The 24,275-nt window shown below is 43.4% G+C and overlaps 1 protein-coding gene across 1 annotated transcript in view; it reads left to right on the forward strand.

Moving 5' to 3' along the window:
• Positions 1-593: 593 nt before the first annotated feature.
• LOC109881928 (lysophosphatidic acid receptor 1-like) overlaps positions 594-24,275 on the forward strand; it is a 60,220-nt gene continuing 36,538 nt past the window's right edge. Inside the window, exon 1 of the mRNA XM_020474026.2 lies at positions 594-887. The gene's annotated coding sequence lies outside the window, so the exon portion shown is untranslated. The remainder of the gene's footprint in view (positions 888-24,275) is intronic.

A 24,275-nucleotide genomic window follows, 5' to 3' on the forward strand; every position in this document is an offset into this window, starting at 1 on the left:
CCCCTGTACTGACCACCCTAGCCCCTACACTGACCATCCTAGCCCCTACACTGACCACCCTAGCCCCTACACTGACCACCCTAGCCCCTACACTGACCACCCCAGCCCCTACACTGACCACCCTAGCCCCTACACTGACCACCGTAGCCCCTACACTGACCACCCCAGCCCCTACACTGACCACCCCAGCCCCAACACTGACCACCCTAGCCCCTACACTGACCACCCTAGCCCCTACACTGACCACCCCACCCCCTACACTGACCACCCTAGCCCCTACACTGACCACCCTAGCCCCTGTACTGACCCTCCACCCCCTCCACTGATCCCACACACCCTACACTGACCACGCCAGCCCCTACACTGACCATCCCAGCCCCAACACTGACGTTTTGCGTGCCAATAAACGCTATTAAAAACCATCTTTCTATATATTTAACCTTAGCCTATAATATCACAAAGAAAAATAAAACTACCAAAATTACAACATATAGGAAGCTAATTGGTAAATAATACAATCGCGTGTCTCTCCCTCTCGCGCTACAAAAAAAAGAGTGTTTTCAATTATGCGCTCAAGAAAAAAGTGTGACGTCATACAGCGGTCCAGTCCCGTCGAGTGGCGAACAGGGCTCTGAGACGCTGCAGAGGAGGACGCAAGGAAAGTAGAGAGCCACCATAACTATGCAATCACAAAAACACACTCGTCTCTATGGACTGTAAAATGAAAAGATCACACATCCTCAACTTGGATTGGAAGAAACAACACATGCGACTCTGATGACCAACACAATAACGGAATTCACTTTTTGGAGTTTGGGAGTTCACTCCGAAATAATATTTTGGCGTTTCAAGCAACAGTTTGTAAATATCGCTGAGACAGAACGACTGTAAGTAGGAATTTATTTGTTTATCTCGAACATAAAACATTTTAATCTCCAATACGTAGCCTATAGATATATACGAGATATGTCCGTTTTTCCTTCTCCCTCGCGCACCTTCAGCTGCATCTTCAGGTGTCTATGCAAACGTAGGTAGGTTGTTTTCAAAAGTCGAACTAGTATGTTACCGGCCACGTATTATCATTCACAATCAATTGACAACTGTTTAATGGTAGTTACCGCCGATGTCGTGTTCCTGGTCAACGTCTATTTAATATGTCTGGATCTCACGGCAGAAAACCGTGCAGCTGAATCATAACTTGTTGCGCCTGTGCAGTGCCAGGTAAAGCTATAGAATTTTTACATTAGTTCAATATATGAATCTTCGTTTTTCCATCGACAAAAAAACAACAGATGAAATGTGGGCTTTGGAAAATGGGAATAACTGTTACCTGGGTTGATCGATTTGGGCAACTTTTTTCACTTTTTCTTGATGAATCCTTGGTAGACTAATTATTCAGAATAAAACACCTGGGTCATGTAATCCTCCAGGCTCTATCCTGTCGTCCTGTAATCCTCCAGGCTCTATGCTGTCGTCCTGTAATCCTCCAGGCTCTATTCTGTCATCCTGTAATCCTCCAGGCTCTATGCTGTCGTCCTGTAATCCTCCAGGCTCTATGCTGTTGTCCTGTAATCCCCCAAGCTCTATGCTGTCGTCCTGTAATCCTCCATGCTCTATCCTGTCCTGTAATCCTCCAGGCTCTATGCTGTCGTCCTGTAATCCTCCAGGCTCTATGCTGTCGTCCTGTAATCCTCCAGGCTCTATCCTGTCGTCCTGTAATCCTCCAGGCTCTATCCTGTCCTGTAATCCTCCAGGTTCTATCCTGTCCTGTAATCCCCCAGGCTCTATGCTGTCGTCCTGTAATCCTCCAGGCTCTATGCTGTCGTCCTGTAATCCTCCAGGCTCTATCCTGTCGTCCTGTAATCCTCCAGGCTCTATCCTGTCGTCCTGTAATCCCCCAGGCTCTATGCTGTCCTGTAATCCCCCAGGCTCTATGCTGTCGTCCTGTAATCCTCCAGGCTCTATGCTGTCGTCCTGTAATCCTCCAGGCTCTATCCTGTCCTGTAATCCTCCAGGCTCTATCCTGTCGTCCTGTAATCCTCCAGGCTCTATCCTGTCCTGTAATCCTCCAGGCTCTATGCTGTCGTCCTGTAATCCTCCAGGCTCTATCCTGTCGTCCTGTAATCCTCCAGGCTCTATCCTGTCGTCCTGTAATCCTCCAGGCTCTATCCTGTCGTCCTGTAATCCTCCAGGCTCTATGCTGTCGTCCTGTAATCCTCCAGGCTCTATCCTGTCGTCCTGTAATCCTCCAGGCTCTATCCTGTCCTGTAATCCCCCAGGCTCTATCCTTTCCTGTAATCCTCCAGGCTCTATCCTGTCGTCCTGTAATCCTCCAGGCTCTATCCTGTCCTGTAATCCCCCAGGCTCTATCCTGTCCTGTAATCCTCCAGGCTCTATCCTGTCGTCCTGTAGTCCTCCAGGCTCTATCCTGTCGTCCTGTAATCCTCCAGGCTCTATCCTGTCGTCCTGTAATCCTCCAGGCTCTATGCTGTCGTCCTGTAATCCTCCAGGCTCTATGCTGTCGTCCTGTAATCCTCCAGGCTCTATCCTGTCCTGTAATCCTCCAGGCTCTATCCTGTCGTCCTGTAATCCTCCAGGCTCTATGCTGTCGTCCTGTAATCCTCCAGGCTCTATGCTGTCGTCCTGTAATCCTCCAAGCTCTATCCTGTCGTCCTGTAATCCTCCAGGCTCTATCCTGTCGTCCTGTAATCCTCCAGGCTCTATGCTGTCGTCCTGTAATCCTCCAGGCTCTATGCTGTCGTCCTGTAATCCTCCAAGCTCTATCCTGTCGTCCTGTAATCCTCCAGGCTCTATGCTGTCGTCCTGTAATCCTCCAGGCTCTATCCTGTCGTCCTGTAATCCTCCAGGCTCTATCCTGTCCTGTAATCCCCCAGGCTCTATCCTTTCCTGTAATCCTCCAGGCTCTATGCTGTCGTCCTGTAATCCTCCAGGCTCTATCCTGTCGTCCTGTAATCCTCCAGGCTCTATCCTGTCCTGTAATCCCCCAGGCTCTATCCTGTCCTGTAATCCTCCAGGCTCTATCCTGTCGTCCTGTAATCCTCCAGGCTCTATCCTGTCGTCCTGTAATCCTCCAGGCTCTATCCTGTCCTGTAATCCTCCAGGCTCTATCCTGTCGTCCTGTAATCCTCCAGGCTCTATGCTGTCGTCCTGTAATCCTCCAGGCTCTATGCTGTCGTCCTCCAGGCTCTATCCTGTCGTCCTGTAATCCTCCAGGCTCTATCCTGTCGTCCTGTAATCCTCCAGGCTCTATGCTGTCGTCCTGTAATCCTCCAGGCTCTATCCTGTCGTCCTGTAATCCCCCAGGCTCTATGCTGTCCCGTAGCTCTTACAGATTATTTCAGTCTTTTGCTTAAACATTGGATAGGACAGATTGATAGTCATCAAACATTCCTGTTGGTTTTTGGCATGTCCCCAAAGTCTACGCCTTGGTGTAGTCTCTCTCTGGCTCTGAGAGGGCTGTGTTCAATGCTGGGTGCCGGTCTGAGGTCTCAATAACAATGGTTTGGACATTTGACAAAAGTAATCCGTTTTTTTCTCACTTTGTTTTGCTTTGAATCAGAGCTACCTTTATTTGCCAATACATTAAGATGTACATGGATTTGATATGGTGCTGACAACGCCTTAAAATTAACTGAATATAGACAATAGAATTTGTCAGATCCTGTCATCTAATACATGGACTAAATGACCGAAAGGATGTGGACACCTGCTCGTTGAACATATCATTCTAAAATCATGGGCATTAATATGGACTTGCCCCCATCCCCCCTTTGCTGCTATAACAGCCTCCACTCTTCTGGGAAGCTTTTCCACTTGATGTTGGAACATTGCTGCGACAACAGCCTCCACTCTTCTGGGAAGCTTTTCCACTTGATATTGGAACATTGCTGCTATAACAGCCTCCACTCTTCTTGGAAGGCTTTCCACTAGATGTCAGAACATTGCTGCTATAACAGCCTCCACTCTTCTGGGAAGGCTTTCCACTTGATGTTGGAACATTGCTGCTATAACAGCCTCCACTCTTCTGGGAAGCTTTTCCACTTGATGTTGGAACATTGCTGCTATAACAGCCTCCACTCTTCTGGGAAGCCTTTCCACTTTATGTTGGAACATTGCGGCGGGTCCCAAAGCTTTAGTGAGGTCGGGTACTGATGTTGAGTGATTAGGCCTGGCTCGCAGGTGGCATTTCAATTCATCCCAAAGGTGTTAGATGGGGTTAAGGTTAGGGCTCTGTGCAATCCAGTCAAGTTTTTCCTCTTCGAGTTTGGACCTCGTTTTTCTGCACGGGGGAATTGTTGCCACAAGTTTGGAAGCACAGAATCGTCTAGAATGTCATTGTATGCTGTAGCATTTAAGATGTCCCTTCACTGGAACTAAGGGGTCAAGCACGAACCATGAAAAACAGCCCCAGGCCATTATTCCTCCTCCACCAAACTTTACAGTTGGCACTACGCATAGTCTTCTCCTGCCATCCACCAAACCCAGATTTGTCCGTCAGACTGCCAGATGATGAAGCGTGATTCATCACTCCAGAGAACGTGTTTCCACTGCTCCAGATTCCAATGGCAGTGAGCTTTACACCTCCCCAGCCATCGCGTGCGTGGCAGAACAGTTTGTAGGACAAACCGTTCCAGATGATTTTGTAAGAAGACTGTTTTTTGTGATGTCTCATGGTCTGTGCAGACACCGCTCTGTCATCTTTCACAGCAGATGCGAAAGTGCGATATAGGCAGATGTGGTAGATTGAGACATTTGTTTAGTATTATGCTATTTAGAGTTCCGCGGGGGCATAGACATCGACCATAGCAGGTTAAGTGTTAAAATTTGCCTTCTGAAAATGTATCTGTAATCGGCTTTATAGCCGCTAGTCGAAAACACTGCATGGGTTTCACCACGTTAACACAGTGGGCATCATAGTAAGAATGCCCTGGTATGGGTTTCACCATGTTAACACAGTGGGCATCATAGTAAGAATGCCCTGGTATGGGTTTCACCATGTTAACACAGTGGGCATCATAGTAAGAATGCCCTGGTTTGGGTTTCACCACGTTACCACGATGGGCATCAGTATCACAGGGACGTGAGGCAGGAAGTAGATTAAAGGCACCTCAGTGGTTTTCTAAATGGCATGCCCTTTTTATAGGGGTGTGGTCTAAAGTAGTGTGCTATATAGGGCTCTGGTCTAAAGTAGTGTACTATATAGGGCTCTGGTCTATAATAGTGCACTATATATGGAATAGGGGCTCTGGTCTATAATAGTGCACTATATATGGAATAGGGGCTCTGGTCTAAAGTAGTGCACTATATAGGGAATAGGCCCTGTTCTATAGTAGTGCACTATATAGGGAATACGGTGCAATTTGGGACTGTCCCTGTGTGTTTGTGAATGTGACAAATGATGAGTGGTGATAGAGATTGTTGGTGCTGTCAAACCAACCAGATGGGAAGAGCCTGCACCGGCCGGTAGGTCAGATGGAATGCAGGTCAGTCACAGGAGAGACCTGCGTCCTGTCCCAGCCTCCACCCCCTTCCTAAGCTCTCCCAGGGATGGCTTCATGTTCATTGGGCAAGTAAACATGTAATACCCCTCACACTGTCTGGTGTATTATATACCCACGCCGGTCACACTCCATGCCCAACTTGGAGGGAGAATAACACGTGGTTACTGTGTAGTAGAGGTCAACCGATTCATCGGAATGGCCGATTTAAACTTTTCATAACAATTGGAAATCTGTGTTTTTGGGCGCCCATTTTTATTTTTTTTATTTTTACACCTTGGTTATAGTGGTAGTGTCTACAGTAGTAATGGTAGTGACTGGATATAGTAGTGGTTATAGTAGTGGTAGTGTCTACAGTAGTAATGGTAGTGACTGGATATAGTAGTGGTAGTGTCTACAGTAGTAATGGTAGTGACTGGTTGTAGTAGTGGTAGTGACTGGTTGTGGTAGTGACTGGTTGTAGTAGTGGTAGTGACTGGTTGTAGTAGTGGTAGTGACTGGTTGTAGTAGTGGTAGTGACTGCTTGTAGTAGTGGTAGTGACTGGTTGTAGTAGTGGTAGTGACTGGTTATAGTAGTGGTAGTGACTGGTTATAGTAGTGGTAGTGACTGGTTATAGTAGTGGTAGTGACTGGTTATAGTAGTGGTAGTGACTGGTTATAGTAGTGGTAGTGACTGGTTATAGTAGTGGTAGTGACTACAGTAGGTATTAGCCTAAACATGAGAAAGTTGGTTTGGTGTCTCTAGATTTATATGGTTGACAAATGTTTTTTATAATTTCTAGCTCCAATAGTGCAGTAATATCTAACAATTTCACGACATATACCCCAACAGATCTAAGTAAAGGAATGGATTTAAGAATATTTAAAATAAATGGACGAGCAATGTCAGAGCGGCAAAGACTAAGATGCAGTATATACATATGAGATGATTTAATACAAAATATGTGAACATTATTAAAGTGAACATTATTGAAGTGACCATTGTTCCAATTATAAATGTGTCCAGTGATGTCTATGTATATAGGCAGCACCCTCTCTGTGCTAGTGATGGCTGTTTAACAGTCTGATGGCCTTGAGATAGAAGTTGTTTTTCATTCTCTCGTTCCCAGCTTTGATGCACCTGTACTGACCTCACCTTCTGGATGATAGCAGGGTGAACAGGCAGTGGCTCGGGTAGTTGTTGTCCTTGATGATATTTTTGGCCTTCCTGTGACATTAGGTGATGTAGGTGTCCTGGAGGACAGGTAGTTTGCCCCCGGTGATACGGTGGGCAGACCGCACCACCCTGTGGAGAGCCCTGCGGTTGGGCGGTGCCTGGTAAAGCAACTGCAATGATACAGCCCGGCAGGATGCTCTCAACTGTGCATCTGTAAAAGTTTTAGGTGCGAAGCCAAATTTGTTCAGCCTCCTGAGGTTGAAGAGGGGTTGTTGCGCTGCTTTCACCAGCTATCTGTGTGGGTGGACCATTTTCAGTTTGTAGAATAGCCTGAACATGTGAAAGTCGGTTTGGTGTAGCTTGAATGGTTCAAGAGTTTTACTGTTGGTGAGTTTATTTTTGCAAATGTGTATAGTTATATTTGATCAATCAAATCAAATCAAATCAAATGTGTATATATATAGCCCTTCGTACATCAGCTGATATCTCAAAGTGCTGTACAGAAACCCAGCCTAAAACCCCAAACAGCAAGCAATGCAGGTGTAGAAGCACGGTGGCTAGGAAAAACTCCCTAGAAAGGCCAATACCTAGGAAGAAACCTAATAAAGATAGGATAAAGATAAAGATGTGTTAAGAATGTGATAGCCTGAACATGTGCCTGTTGATTTAGTGTCTCTGGCTGGAACTATTCATGAGTCATTTTTTTGTTAATTGATGCAAATCATATTTAAAAAATGTTTATTTTATCAGGGTTTGAGAGAATTTTAAGTTGGTGTTTGCCTGAACGTTTTAAAGTTGGTCTTGTTGATGAATTGACCAAGGATCTGCATTTGTCCATCAGGTATTCCAAGAGGGGGAATACTAGTGACCCACCACGACAACATCCGGTGAAATCGCACAGCGCAAAACTCAAAATACAAAAATCATAATATTAAACATTCATGATGTCTTACATCGTTTAAAAGCTTAACTTCTTGTTAATCCAGCGGCTTTGTCAGATTTCAAAAAGGCTTTACGGCGGAAGCATACCATGCAATTATCTGAGGACAGCTCCCCACATACACCAACATTTAAAAAAAAAATCAAACCAGCAGAGGCAGAAAAACTACAACTACTTGCTCATTTTTCAAAAAACAAGCCTGAAACCCTTTCTAAAGACTTTTGACATCTAGTGGAAGCCATAGGAACTGCAATCTGGGAGGAAGTCTTTTGAATATCCCATAGACTAGCATTGAAATGGCCTGTGACCTCAACAAATATTTTTTCCCGAATGGATTCTCCTTGCGTTTTCACCTGCCATATCAGTTCTGTTACACTCAGACATTATTTTAACCTCTTGAGATTAGGGGGCAGTATTTTCATTTTTGGAAAAATAACGTTCCCAAAGTAAACAGGCTATTTCTCAGGACAAGATAATAGAATATGCATATAATTCACAGCTTATGATAGAAAACACTCTAAAGTTTCCAAAACTGTAAAAATATTGTCTGTGAGTATAACAGAACTGATATTGCAGGCGAAAGCTTGTGAAAAATCCAATCAGGAAGTGATTTTTTTTTTTTACCTCTGCGTTCCTGTGCCTCCCTATTGAGCATTGAAAGGGATATCAACCAGATTCCTTTTTCTATGGCTTCCCTAATGTGTCTAGAGTCACAAGACATAGTTTCAGGCTTTAATTTTGAAAAATGAGCGTGAACGACAACATTGCGTCAGTGGTCAGATGGTGGCTCTCCGAGTGATTTGTGCGTAATAGACAAAGGCGGCCATTGTTTCTCTCGCTCCTACTAAGAAGCCAATTGTCCCGGGTTGATATTATCGAATAGATATTTGAAAAACACCTTGAGGCTTGATTATTTAAAAAAACGTTTGCCATGTTTCTGTCGATATTATGGATCTAATTTGGAATATTTTTCGGGGTTGTTGTGACCGCAATTTCCGGTGGATTTCTCAACAAAACGTGAAGAACAAACGGAGGTATTTCAGCTATAAAAATAATCTTTATAGGACAAAATTAACATTTGCTGTCTAACTGGGAGTCTCGTGAGTGAAAACATCCGAAGCTCATCAAAAGTAAACGACTTAATTTGATTGCTTTTCTGATTTTCATGACCAAGTTACCTGCTGCTCGCTGGACATAATGCTATGCTAGGCTATCTTACACATGCTTGTCTTGCTAAAGCATATTAATATTTTGTAGTAATATTTTTTTTTGTCTAAGAGGTTAACAGTTTTGTAAACTTCAGAGTGTTTTCTATCCAATGCTACCAATTATATGCATTTCCTAGCTTCCGGGCCTGATTAACAGGCAGTTTACTTTGGGCACGTCAGTCAACCGAACTTCCAAATACTGCCCCCTAGCCCAAAGAGGTTTTAACAAACTATAGTTTTGCAAGTCGGTTAGGACATCTACTTTGTGCATGACACAAGTCATTTTTCCAACAATTGTTTACAGACAGATTACTTCACTTATAATTTACTGTATCACAATTCCAGTTGTTCAGAGTTTAAATGCACGAGTTGACTGTGCCTTTACACAGCTTGGAAAATTCCAGAAAATTATGTCATGGCTTTAGAAGCTTCTGATAGGTGTACATGTTGATGTATTTCAAGGCCTACATTCAAACTCAGTGCCTCTTTGCTTGACATTATGGGAAAATCTAAATAAATCAGCCAAGACCTCAGAAATAATTTGTAGAATTCAAAAAGTCTGGTTCATCCTTGGGAGCAATTTCCCAAACGCCTGAAGGTACCACGTTCATCTGTACAAACAATAGTACATGAGTATAAACACCATGGGACCACGCAGCCGTCATACTGCTCAGGAAGGAGACGCGTTCTGTCTCCTAGAGATGAACGTACTTTGTTGCAAAAAGTGAAAATCAATTCCAGAACAACAGCAGAGGACCTTGTGACGATGCTGGAGGAAACGGGTCCAAAAGTATCTATATCCACAGTAAAATGAGTCCTATATCAACATAATCTGAAAGGCCGCTCAGCAAGGAAGAAGCCACTGCTCCAAAACCGCCATAAAAAAGCCAGACTACGGTTTGCAACTCTACATTGGGACAAAGATTGTACTTTTTGTATAAATGTCCTCTGGTCTGATGAAACAAAAATAGAACTGTTTAGCCATAATGACCATCGTTATGTTTGGAGGAGAAAGGGGGAGGCTTGCAAGCCGAAGAACATCATCCCAACCGTGAAGCACGGGGGTGGCAGCATCATGTTGTGGGAGTGCTTTGCTGCAGGAGGGACTGGTGCACTTCACAAAATAGATGGCATCATGAGGTGGGGAAATTGTGGATATATTGGAAGCAACATCTCAAGACATCAGTCTTTAAAGCTTGGTCACAAAAAGGATCTTCCAAATGGACAATGACCCCAAGCATACTTACAAAGCTGTGGCAAATTGGCTTCAGGACAACAATGTCAAGGTATTGGAGTGACCATCAAAGCTCTGACCACAATCCCATGGAACATTTGTTGGCAGAACTGAAAAGGCGTGTGCGAGCGAGGAGGCCTACAAACCTGACTCGGTTACACCAGCTCTGTCAGGAGAAATGGGCCAAAATTCACCCAACATATTGTGGTTAGCTTGTGGAAGGCTACCCAAAACATTTGACCCAAGTTAAACAGTTTAAAGGCAATGCTACCAAATATGAATTGAGTGTATGTAAACTTCAGACCCACTGGGAATGTGATGAAAGAATTCAAATCTGAAATAAATAATTCTCTACTAATATTCTGACATGTATCATTCTTAAAATAAGGTGGTGATCCTAACTGACCTAAGGCAGGGAATTTTTACTAGGATTAAATGTCAGGAATTGTGAAACTGAGTTTAAATGTATTTGGCTAAGGTGTATGTAACCTTCCGACAACTGTACTTTCTTTAGGCACTGTAGGTAAGTCAAAATGAGATTTTGCTCATGAGGTGTTTGTGACAAAACAGACATTGTGACCCAGTGTGACTAACAGATATCTCACTAGGTTGTATTGAAAACTGGACTTTTCCGTCTGGGCTGTGTTTTTCTGAGTTTTCCTGCTTTAAAACTCAACAGAGGAACTCAGTCAGCAGAGCAATGCACTGGTTGAGTTAAACACAGGCTCACACACACACACACACACACACACACACACACACACACACACACACACACACACACACACACACACACACACACATAGTGTATGTCCAGTGTATTCAGGCCAGAGCTCTAGAGTTGAATTGGCTGATTCTCTTCTCCCCCAACACCCTGGCAGGAAGTAATGGGCCTCTGGGCTGTGCCTTGAGCACGTGCACATGTTTGTGAAATAGCCTGGAGCCTCAGCGTGCGTCTTGTAATCGAATCCTTATCATTTACGCACAGCAATGTGGATGTGTGGGGTCATCTTGTATGTTCACATTCCTTACAGTGTCTCTATAGCAGCGTGACACAACAATTCTTGAACTATACTGACAAAATATATAAACTAACCCTGTTTTGACCCCAGGAAGAGTAGCTACTTTGGCAGCAGCTAATGTGGATCCTAATTAATACTAAATAAACAAAAATATGAAAGCAACATGTAAAGTGTTGGTCCCATGTTTCATGAGCTGAAATTAAAGATCCCAGAAATGTTCCATACGCACAAAAAAAACATATTTCTCTCAAATATGATGCATAAAATTTGTTTACATCCTTGTTAGGGAGCATTTCTCCTTTGCCAGGATAATCCATCCACCTGACAGGTGTGGCCTTATCAAGAAGCTGATTAAACAGCATAATCATTACACAGATGCACCTTGTGCTGGGGACAATAAAAGTCCACTCTAAAATGTGCAGTTTTGTCACACAACACAATGCCACAGATGTCTCAAGTTTTGAGGGAGCGTACAATTGGTATTAACATTAAAGTATCTACCATAAGCCACCGCCAACATTGTTTTAGAGAATTTGGTAGTATGTCCAACTGGCCACACAACTGCAGACCACAAGTAACCACGGCAGCCCAGGACCTCCACATCTTCCTCCTTCACCTGCGGGCTGAGACCAGCCACCCGGACAGGAAACTGTTTTACACAACCTGATCATTTCTACACAAACTGTCAGAAACAGGCTCAGGGAAGCTCATTTTGTTCAGTATAGTCCTAAGCTATGTCAGGGGTTCGGCGGGGGTCTGTATAAGTTAGGGGTTGGGGGGGGGGGTCCTGTCTAAATACTATAAACTGTGGAATTCATGGGCTGTGCCTGAAATGGAAGACTTTGGGGGTTGGGTGTGTTAGCACAACTTAGTGTTATATCTGTCAGTATGTAAAACATTTCCATCTGTTCTGCTTTTATGAGTACGGCCTGACGCTATTTCAGATCCCCAGATCAGCTGTTTGTAAAATAATGATGTAAAATCTTCCAACCTTCTGCATGGCTCTTGCTCAACACCGAAACAGCTGTGGTGGAAGGTATTAACAATCTGCTGTTGACTGCAGATTCTGGATCTCCCAGCATCCTCTTTTTGTTTTTCTTTCTTGAGCGGATGGTCGGGGGGGCTGGAACATAATTACAAATAATTTGTAGACTGCAAATTGACCGCAAGAAGCCCAAACAGATATGTTTGACTAAAACACAATCATTATAAACTTACATTTGTATACGATCACGTGTGTCTCTATTACGCGTTGGAATACTTGGGAAAAGATTTCTTAATTAAAATCACTTGGAGCTGATTTACTGGTGTTTTTACAGTCTATTGACCAATAACAAATAAATCAAACATTCACCAGTTGGGGAACCCTGCCGTAGAAAACACCATCCTCCTGCGGTGTCTCAGAGAGCACACTGCTGCTGTCTCTAGACCATAGCATCCTCCTGCGGTGTCTCAGAGAGCACACTGCTGCTGTCTCTAGACCATAGCATCCTCCTGCGGTGTCTCAGAGAGCACACTGCTGCTGTCTCTAGACCATAGCATCCTCCTGCGGTGTCTCAGAGAGCACACTGCTGCTGTCTCTAGACCATAGCATCCTCCTGCGGTGTCTCAGAGAGCACACTGCTGCTGTCTCTAGACCATAGCATCCTCCTGCGGTGTCTCAGAGAGCACACTGCTGCTGTCTCTAGACCATAGCATCCTCCTGCGGTGTCTCAGAGAGCACACTGCTGCTGTCTCTAGACCATAGCATCCTCCTGCGGTGTCTCAGAGAGCACACTGCTGCTGTCTCTAGACCATAGCATCCTCCTGCGGTGTCTCAGAGAGCACACTGCTGCTGTCTCTAGACCATAGCATCCTCCTGCGGTGTCTCAGAGAGCACACTGCTGCTGTCTCTAGACCATAGCATCCTCCTGCGGTGTCTCAGAGAGCACACTGCTGCTGTCTCTAGACCATAGCATCCTCCTGCGGTGTCTCAGAGAGCACACTGCTGCTGTCTCTAGACCATAGCATCCTCCTGCGGTGTCTCAGAGAGCACACTGCTGCTGTCTCTAGACCATAGCATCCTCCTGCGGTGTCTCAGAGCACACTGCTGAATAGGTCATAGCATCCTCCTGCGGTGTCTCAGAGAGCACACTGCTGCTGTCTCTAGACCATAGCATCCTCCTGCAGCATCTCAGATGGCACACTGCTGCTGTCTCTAGACCACACCATCCTCCTGCTGTGTCTCAGAGAGCACACTGCTACTGTCTAGATCATAGCATCCTCCTGCAGCATCTCAGAGAGCACACTGGGGCGGCAGGGTAGCCTAGTGGTTAAAGCGTTGGACTAGTAACCGAAAGGTTGCAAGATCAAATCCCCGAGCTGACAAGGTACAAATCTGTCGTTCTGCCCCTGAACAGGCAGTTAACCCACTGTTCCTAGGCCGTCATTGAAAATAAGAATTTGTTCTTAACTGACTTGCCTAGTAAAATAAAATAAATAAAAACTGCTGTCTAGACCATAGCATCCTCCTGCAGCATCTCAGATAGCACACTGCTGCTGTCTCTAGACCACACCATCCTCCTGCGGTGTCTCAGAGCACACTGCTGAATAGGCCATAGCATCTTCCTGCGGTGTCTCAGAGCACACTGCTGCTGTCTAGACCACACCATCCTCCTGCGGTGTCTCAGAGAGCACACTGCTGCCGTCTCTAGACCATACCTGCGGTGTCTCAGAGAGCACATCCCCCTGCGGTGTCTCAGAGAGCACACGGCTGTCTCTGGAACAACTGGTTCTCCTATCTCTCCAATGGGAAGCAATACATCACTGGAGAGTCCAGATCGGAGGAGTCTGCAGTCACATGCAATGTCCCACCATGATGTCCCACCGGGCTGTGTTTCTGTCCGTCATTTACAAGCTCCCTCTCGGCCAAATCCTCAGATTCCGTAACATCAACTTCCACGGCTGTTAAGCTACGCTGACGATAACCAGGTATATATTACCATCTCAGTACTATTGTAAATTGGCAGCTGCCTAGATGACGTCATCGTATGGATGAAATTACTTCCTCCAGCTGGAAGACTGAGGCGATGCTTATTTGAGACACCCAAGCAGGTCAGCAGTGCTGGAAACATCTGCCCTACAATTGTTGGTCAAGACATCCATCTGTTCCCTGTCATATCCAACCTGGGTGTCACGTTTGATCCTTTTCTGTCCTTTTAATGCTCATATTGAACATATCTGCTAAAGATAATGTTTCCATCTGTGAAACTTATCCACGCCTTCATCTTCTCCCGGGTTGACTACGGCAGTGCTCTGTTCGGAGGGGGTCTACCAACCAGACAAATGACTTCAGAGGCTACAACTTCTCCAGAGTCCTGACCAGGAAGTCAGCCCACATCAACCCCATCCTTTCTGAACTCCAGTGAATACCAGTCAACTATGGGATTAACTTTTAAAAGCCTCAAAGTGTTGAAAGCCTTGAATGTATTGAGTCCCACCTCCATTTCTATCAAAGAGCCACCTCACACTCCACTGCTTGTCTTACTGAATACTCAATAAATTAGCAGGAACACTTAAGAGCAGTCCCCATTTTTTTTTGGTGTGTGTGTGTGTGTGGATGAAAGAAACACTTCACACACGTCTGTCATTAATCAGGATACATCCCAAATGGCACCCTATTCCCTACTAGTGCACTACTTTTTTACCAGATACTATAGGTTGCAATTTGGGACTCTTTCTTGAGGGAGCATTGTGTGCGAGCGTTGCAAAATACATTTACGTAAGCATGTTACTGTTTTTATTTATTTACTTTTCTGCTCTTTTGCACACCAATATCTCTACCTGTACATGACCATCTGATCATTCATCACTCCAGTGTTAATCTGCAAAATTGTAATTATTTGCCTACCTCCTCATGCCTTTTGCACACATTGTATATAGACTCCCCCTTTGGTTTCTACTGTGTTATTGACTTGTTAATTGTTTACTCCATGTGTAACTCTTTGTTGTCTGCTCACACTGCTATGCTTTATCTTGGCCAGGTCGCAGTTGCAAATGAGAACTTGTTCTCAACTAGCCTACCTGGTTAAATAAAGGTGTTCTCAACTAGCCAACCTGGTTAAATAAAGGTGTTCTCAACTAGCCTACCTGGTTAAATAAAGGTGAAATAAAAAAAATAAAAAAATAATCATTTCATCCTAACTGATCACGTGATCCTGCAGGTGAAGAAGCTGGATGTGGTCCCGTGGTTACACGTGGTCTGTGGTTGAGGCCGTTTGGACGTACTGACAAATTCTCTAAAATGACATTGCAGGCGGCTTGTGGTAGAAAAATACTCTTCCTGGGGTCCACACATGGGACCAACACTTTACATTTCAGAACAACTTCTCATTTACAACTGCGACCTGGCCAAGATAAAGCAAAGCAGTGCGACACAAACAACAGAGTTACACATGGAGTAAACTAACATACAGTCAATAAGAATAGAAAAGTCTATATACAGTGTGTGCAGATGGAGTAAGGAGGTAAGGCAATAAATAGGCCATAGTAGCGAAGTAATTACAATTGAGCTAAATCTTCGCTGGAGTGATAGATGTGCAAAAAAGTCAATTGGGTGGGCTATTTACAAATGGGATGTGTACAGCTGCAGCGATCGGTAAGCTGCTCAGATAGCTGATGCTTAAACTGAGTGAGGGAGATAGGAGTCTCCAACTTCAGCGATTTTTGCAATTCATTCCAGTCATTGGCAGCAGAGAACTGGAAGGAAAGGTGGCCAAAGGAAGTGTTGGCTTTGGGGATGACTAGTGAGATATACCTGCTGGAGCGCGTGCTACGGGTGGGTGTTCTGGTGACCAGTGAGCTGAGATAAGGCGGAGCTTTACCTAGCAAAAACTTAGATGACCTGGAGCCAGTGGGTCTGGCGACGAATAAGTAGCGAGGGCCAGCCGACAAGAGCATACAGGTCGCAGCGGTGGGTGGTATATGGGGCTTTGGTGACAAAACGGATGACACTGTGATACACATCCAATTTGCTGAGTAGAGTTTTGGAGGCCATTTTGAAAATGACATCGCCGAGGATTGGTAGGATAGTCCGTTTTTTACAAGGGTGTGTTTGGCGGCGTGAGTGAAGGAGGCTTTGCTGTGAAATAGGAAGCTGATTTCTAATTTTGGATTGTATACAGAAGTGTGTTGTCTGCGTAGAGGTGGATCAGAGAACCAACAGCAGCAAGAGCGACATCATTGATATATACATAGAAAAGAGTCAGCCTGAGAATTGAACCCTGTGGTATCCCATAGAGACTGCCAGAGGGCCGGTCAACAGGCCTTTCCGATTTGAAATCTATCTGAGATGTAGTTGGTGAACCAGGCAAGGCAGTCATTTGAGAAACCAAGGCTGTTGAATCTGCCAATAAGATTACGGTGATTGATAGAGTCGAAAGCCTTGGCCAGGTCGATGAAGACGGCTGCGCAGTACTGTCTTTTATCGATGGTGGTTATGATATTGTTTAATACCTTGAGCGTGGCCGAGGTGCTCCCGTGACCAGCTCGGAAACCGGATTGCACTGCGGAGAAGGTACGGTGGGATTCGAAATGGTCTGGTCGAAATGGTCAATCTGTTTAACTTGGCATTCGAAGACTTTAGAAAGGAAGGGCAGGATGGATATAGGTCTGTAACAGTTTGGGTCTAGGGTGTCATCCCCTTTGAAGAGGGGAATGACCGCAGCAGCTTTCCAATCTTTAGGAATCTCGGATGATACGAAAGAGAGGTTGAACAGAATAGTGATAGGGGTTGCAACAATGGTGGCGGATAATTTTAGAGAGGGTCCAGATTTTCTAGCCCGGCTAATAGGAGGTTTTGTAGCTCTTTCAGAACAACGGCTATCTGGATTTGGGTGAAGGAGAAGCTAGGGAGGCTTGGGCAAGTAGCTGCGTGGGGTGCGGCGCTTGTTGGCCAAGGTTGGGGTGGCCAGGAGGAAAGCATGGCCAGCTGTAGAGATGCTTATTGAAATTCTTGATTATCGTGGATTTATCGGTGGTCGTAGTGTTTCCTATCCTCAGTGCAGTGTGCAGCTGGGAGGAGGTGCTCTTATTCTCCATGGACTTTAGTGTCCCAGAACTTTTTGGAGTTAGAGCTGGAGATTTCTGTTAGGAAAGCAAAGGCTCGCTTTTAGAAACTGACTGTGTGTATTGGTTCCTTACTTCCCTGAAAAGTTGCATATCGCGGGGGCTATTCAATGCTAATGCAGTACGCCACAGGATTGTTTTTGTGCTGGTCGAGGGCAGTCCGGTCTGGAGTGAACCAAGGGCTATATCTGTTCTTAGTTCTACATTTTTTGAACAGGGCATGCTTATTTAAGATGGTGAGGAAATTACTTTGAAAGAACAACCAGGCATCCTCTACTGACAGGATGAGGTCAATATCCTTCCAGGATACCTGGGCCAGATCGATTAGAAAGGCCTGCTCGCAGAAGCTCCCTATAACACGTTTGACAGTGATGAGGGGTGGTCGTTTGACTGCTGACCCATTACGGATGCAGGCAATGAGGCAGTGATTGCTGGGATCCTGATTGAAAACTGCAGAGGTGTATTTAGAGGGCAAGTTGGTCAGGATAATATCTATGAGGGTGCCCATGTTTACAGATTTAGGGTTGTACCTGGTGGGTTTCTTGATCATTTGTGTGAGATTGAGGGCATCCAGCATAGATTGTAGGACTGCCGGGGTGTTAAGCATATCCCAGTTTAGGTCACCTAACAGTACAAACTCTGAAGATAAATGGGGGGCGATCAACTCACATATAATGGTGTCCAGGGCACAACTGGGGGCCAAGGGGGTCTATAACAAACGGCAACAGTAAATGACTTATTTCTGGAGAGATTAATTTTAAAAACCAGAATCTCTAACTGTTTGGGGACAGACCTGGCAAGTATGACAGAACTTTGCAAACTATCTCTGCAGTAGATTGCATCTCCTCCCCCTTTGGCAGTTCTATCTTGATGGAAAATGTTGTAGTTGGGTATGGAAATCTCAGGATTTTTGGTGGCCTTCCTAAGCCAGGATTCAGACATGGCTAGGACATCAGGGTTGGTGGAGTGTGCTAAAGCAGTGAGTATAACAGACTTTGGGAGGAGACTTCTGATGTTAACATCGCAAAACCAAGGCTTTTACGGTTACAGAAGTCAACAAAAAGTAGAGTGCCTGGGTACACACAGGGCCTGGGTTAACCTCTACATCACCCGAGGAACAGTAGGATGAGGGTACGGCTAAAGGCTATCAAAACTGGTCGTCTAGGGCGTTAGGGGCAGAGAAATAAAGGAGCAGATTTCTGGGCTTGGTAGAATACATTCAGGGCATAATGTACAGACGGGTATAAATTTACTAAGACTTCAGTATTTTTTTCATGTGGGACCCCATGGCAAAATGAATAGAATTGCAGGACATTATAATTGCTTTTTTTTAATCATATGTTATAAAATTGCAAAGTTCTCTCTGCCCTCCGGAATTGCAGAAAACTTCCAGAAAACATTTTCTTTACGGCAAAATGTGTAGATGAAATTATCTTTCCACCGTGAAGAGGGGGGTGACTAAAATGTTTTGTCGTGAGATTGGGGGGGGGGGGGGGGGCAAAAGGCTAGGGCCGGCCCTGTCTGCGAACCTTTTGATGGGACTGTGTTGAAGTGAAGGGAGGACAAAATGCTTCTATGCTTAACTGTGTGCAGACAGTCCTCCCTCTCTCTCTCTCTCTCCATAAATGGGATAAAAAGACCAGGCGGAGTGCATCCCAAATGGCACTCCATTCCCTATATAATGCACTACTTCTCACCAGATGCACATGGGCCATTTGGGACACGTCCATTCGTCTTCTCTTGTAGACAGGACCACCCTGGAGCACCCTGTGTCTAGTACTGATGAGGTCACAGCCTGCCTATTATCCTGTCGCTCCCAGAAGAGACAGAACAAAGGAACTCTTATCTGGTCGGGGATACAATTAAACACAGCCATTCCATGAGAATCAATGGATGCGTTCCCAAATGGCTCTCTCTTCCGTATTTAGTGCACTACTTTAGACTGTCACAGGGACTAGAGTGCCATTTGGGACACAGTACTTCCATCTGCCCAGCAGAAGGTAATACATGGAAAATACATATGACTGGAGAGGAGAGGAGGTATGGCTGTATTGGAGAGGAGAGGAGATATGGCTGTATTACATATGACTGGAGAGGAGAGTGTAGTATGGCTGAAATTCATACAGTACCAGTCAAAAGTTTGGACAACTACTCATTCAAGGGTTTTTCTTTTCTTTAATTTGACTATTTCCTACATTGTAGAATAATAGTGAAAACAAACTATTTAGTAACACATGGAATCATGTAGTAACCAAAAAAGTGTTAATCAAATCAAAATATATACCTACTGTGTATATTTGAAATAAATCACCTACCGTATCACCAGCAAAGCACCCCCACACCATCACACCTCCTCCTCTTTGCTTCATGGTGGGAACCACACATGCGGAGATCATCTGTTCACCTACTCTACAACTCAAAGACGATGCGGTTGGAATCACAAATCTCACATTTGGACTCATCAGACTAAAGGACAGATTTCCAGAATATTCTAAAATCTCTGAATTAAAAAATGTATGTGGAAAAAAAACGGAATTAATGGTAATAGGAAAAATTGGACCACAAAAATACTTAGAATGCTTAAAGATCAAACCCTTTTTTCAATTATTTCCTAAAATGACACTCAAATCTAACTGCCTGTAGCTCAGGACCTGAAGGATATGCATATTCCTGATACCATTTCAAATGAAACACTGAGGTTTGTAGAAATGTGAAATTAATGTAGGAGAATATAACACATTAGATCTGGTAAAAGATCATATAAAAATGTGTTTTCTATTTGTTTTTTTGGTTCCAAAGGACCATACATTGAGATTGGATTTTAGCTGTAATGTAGATGTTGTCCACAAGATGGCAGCAGTGTGTGTGCAAAGTTTCAGACTGATCCAGTGAAGAATTAGATCACTACACAATATTTTGCATCAATTTTGCGCAAATGTGCTGAATTGGTCAATTTATACATTCTCAACTACATAGAGACTAACTATAGAAAACATACAAACATGCTATGGTAATACATTTTTGTTTAGTTTACACATTCCCAGGAATGTCATACACGATGGATCATTAGCTTCCCTACAGAAAAGTCACTAACCTTCTCACATCTAGATGGCCGGGTGGGGTGGGTGTGGAGTCAGAGACAGCAGGGGTTCAAGCTGTAGAACCCAGTTCCTGCATTTGAGTGTAAAAATAGATTTTTATCAAACAACTATGCTGCATTTTATCTCTGGGACCCTCAGGATGACAAATCAGAGCATGATTACTGAATGTATCAAACCAGTTTCTGTGATTTGTTATTTTTGCACTATCCTCAAACAATAGCATGTTATTTCTTTTGCTGTGAAATCTACTGTAAGGTGGACACTGCAGTTAGATTAACAAGAATGTAAGCTTTCTACCCATATAAGATATGTCTATGTCCCGGAAAGTTGGCTGTTGTATACAATGTCATTCTAGTCTCATTATCTCATATTAAGCAACAACTGTCCTGGTTGAGGGACACCGATCCCGTAGAGGTTTTAATAAGTGACAAATATATAAAGATAACTTTATTCAACAATATGAAAGCAGATCTAATTAAATGGAACATTCTTCCCATACATTTTAAAGGTAGAATAAACCTCTTGAACAGTTTTTAGATTTATTTTTGATAATACCGAAGACGTTCTTTAAAAAAAAAGTATACTCTGTCATAAGACCGATATGGGCGAATCAAACTCATCAAATAAATAGGAAAGTTTTATGTCTTCCTGAGTCTGTGGGTGGTTTTAACCTTCCGGATTTGGAATTGTATCAACTCACCACCCAGGGACTTGCAACATCTAGTTAAAATACTAAAGAGGAACAACGGGTACATATTAAAGATGCACATGCTCATCCCCAGAATATTTTGTCTATTTTGAAAGGATACAGCTGAGAACATGAACAACTATATAGTTAACTACAATATGGAGGAAAATGAAACCAATATCGCTCCCTACAAACACAACCCTATGGAACGATCCTTGGATAGATTTTCACAATTCACTGATACGTTGACCCACATGGAATACTAAAGGCACAGAAACTGTAAATGACTTGTTAACAGGAAATACATATATTTCCATGACAGAATTAAAAATCAATTTTGGACTGACTAATGTGCTTTTCAGAAAGTATTCACACCCCTTGACTTTTTCCACATTGTGTTGTTACAGTCTAAATTTAAAATGGATTATATTGAGGTTTTTTGGCCACTGGCCTACATACAATACACCATAATGTCAAAGTGGAATTATGTTTGTCAAAGTTTTACAAATTAATAAAAATTGAAAAGCTGAAATGAGTCAATAAGTATTCAACCCCTTTGTTATGGCAAGCGTAAATAAGTTCAGGGGTAAAAAATCTGCTTAACAAGTCACATAAGTTGCAAGGACTCTGTGTGCAATAATTGTGTTTAACATTTTGAATGACCTCTTGATCTCTGTACCCCACACATACTGTACCTCACAATTATCAACCACAAAGACCAGGGAGGCTTCCCAATGCCTTGCAAAGAAGGTCGATGGGTGGAAAAAAAGACATTGAATATCCCTTTGAGCATGGTGAAGTTATTAATAACACTTTGGGGGAATTGATACAATATCCAGTCACTACAAAGATACAGGCGTCCTTCCTAACTCGGTTGCCGGAGAGGAAGGAAACCATTCAGGGATTTCACCATGAGGCCAATGGTGACTTTAAAACAGTTACAGAGTTTATTGGCTGTGACAGGAGAAAACTGAGGATGGATCAACAACATTGCAGTTACTCCACAATACTGACCTAATTGATAGAGTGAAAGGAAGGAAGCCTGTACAGGATAAAAAAAATCTTTCAAAACATGCATCCTGCACTAAAGTAATACTGCAAAAAATGTGGCAAAGCACTTCACTTTTGTCATGCATACAAAGTGTTATGTTTAACACGTTACTGAGTACCACTCCATATTTTCAAGCATAGTGCATAGTTGTTGTTTTTTTTGTCAATTACACATGTGTAAAAACTGTATGAATATACTTTTGTCCAATTTTATTATCATTATTTTTTATTATGATTTTTTACTTGCGCATAAGGCATATGTTTTGTCCATTTGCAAAATGATTTCATAGGAAGTCAAAAGTCAAAAATAGCAAAATTTTTGAAAACTTCACACACCCTTAAGGTGCTTTCTGGACCGTTTTTTTGAAATTCTTTTGAATTTTGTGTCAATTACACACGTATAAGAACTGTATCAACATACTTTAGTCATATTTTATTATCGTTTTGTATTTGTATTTTTTTACTTGTCCATTTGCAATATGATTTCATAGGAAGTCAAAAGTCACTTTTTGGGGGGCCAAATGCCATGAGAAATTTGACATGCTCAAAAATACTGCAGAAATGCAAAATTGACTGGCCGGGCAGTGATAGTTGTTCCTTTCCATCACTCGTTGTGTTGATTTCATCATGTCCATTTGGTGATGTTTTTTCACTATTGAATCATATTGTAAGTGCACATGCATTTGCAATATGTTTCAATGGGCATGTACCATCACGAATTTGGCATGCTAAAAAATCCTGCTGAAATGCAAAATTGACTGGCCTGATGAACTCAGGATGGCGGGGCAGTGATTCTGGTTCCTCCCCATCGCTCGTTAGGGTTGATTTCAGAATGTCACTTTGGTGATGGTACCTCACTATTTAAACATATTGCAAATTGACAATAGTCACCAGCAAGTCACCGTCCATCAGTCAATTAGATATAATTCTGACACCAAACTGATACAAACTAACACCAAACCCACTTTTTCCAACTCGCTTAGTAGCCAACTATCACATACTTCAGAGCTGGCCCAAAATTCACAACGCCTTATGTTCAAACCATAATAAAAATGTAAAACACGTAGTTACGTTCTAGCTGCAGGTCCAGTCCTGACATTATGTGTAGGTCTATGTGAGGCGACCCTGAATCCCAAGTTTCGGCTCGATAGGTAATTTGGTGCCTGAGCAAGACCCTAATTGGTGCTGAAAATCCACTTTTTTCCATGCCTTGCTACGGGGTCCCCGAATGAGCAATCGGACAGAAATGTTGGGGTCCGTCTATATGGGCCAAGGCGGTCGTAATGCACCTAGTCTTGCGACTCTGGGACATTTCTAAATGTCGTCATTTTCGTGATGCAAAAATGAATTGACATTATTGCAAATGTACGAGGCTGTTTCTCGGTCCGAGAACCTTCTAGAGCCACGTAACTCACCAAGCACTATCGACCTGAGGTCTAGAACAGGTTTCTAAAGTTTCGGAACTCTAGGTCTGACGGTTCTTTTTTAGCTCGAACAAAAGGTAACTATTGCAGGCACTCTATCTCTACGCACCCCAATGGGTCCCTCCTGCCAAGCTGTGTGTGTGTGTGATTTAGTTTTTCTTTGAAATTTTATGGGAGTCATGACTGATTTATAGTTCATGGGGGTTGCCTAATCACACATATGAAGCTTTGAAAGGTCTGACCATTTTAACCCTTCAAAACAGCCACTATGACACCATTTAAGGCACTTCCGGTTGGCACAGGAAGCTATAAATAAACTCATGTCCTAATTCGGGCCTTTACAGAATCCTGAGTTTTAAGTCTTTACGTTAAGAACTGAGTAATTTACGGAGGGTTTAGTGAGTTATTTCAGAAAATCACAGAAATCTCGCAGAGCTCTGCAGCACACTTTAAAAAGATTGTATGAACACCCTGCAACTGGATCTGTAACTGTTTTAAAAATAATAATAATAATATTTTTGAACATCACCAATTGGACATTGTACGATTTCTCTTAAACAACGATAGATACATGTCTGTTTCTTTTTTTATTGACACCATAGGTTCCTTTACTTTGACGTGAAGCAGAAAAATGATTGCTCTATTTTAATTTTGGACCTTTTTTTCCCAGAAAAATGGCCATAACTCAAAAACCGTTGAGGCCTAGACGCCATCTTGTTCGGGGCCAACTGCCCATTATGCCAAACCTATGCTCACCAAGTTTCGGCTTCAAAATATTTTCCGTTTAGGAGATAAGGCCACGTCGTGAATCGTGATGTTTTGTACATT

Source organism: Oncorhynchus kisutch, linkage group LG23 (assembly GCF_002021735.2).
Source record: "Oncorhynchus kisutch isolate 150728-3 linkage group LG23, Okis_V2, whole genome shotgun sequence".
Lineage (NCBI taxonomy): Eukaryota > Metazoa > Chordata > Actinopteri > Salmoniformes > Salmonidae > Oncorhynchus > Oncorhynchus kisutch.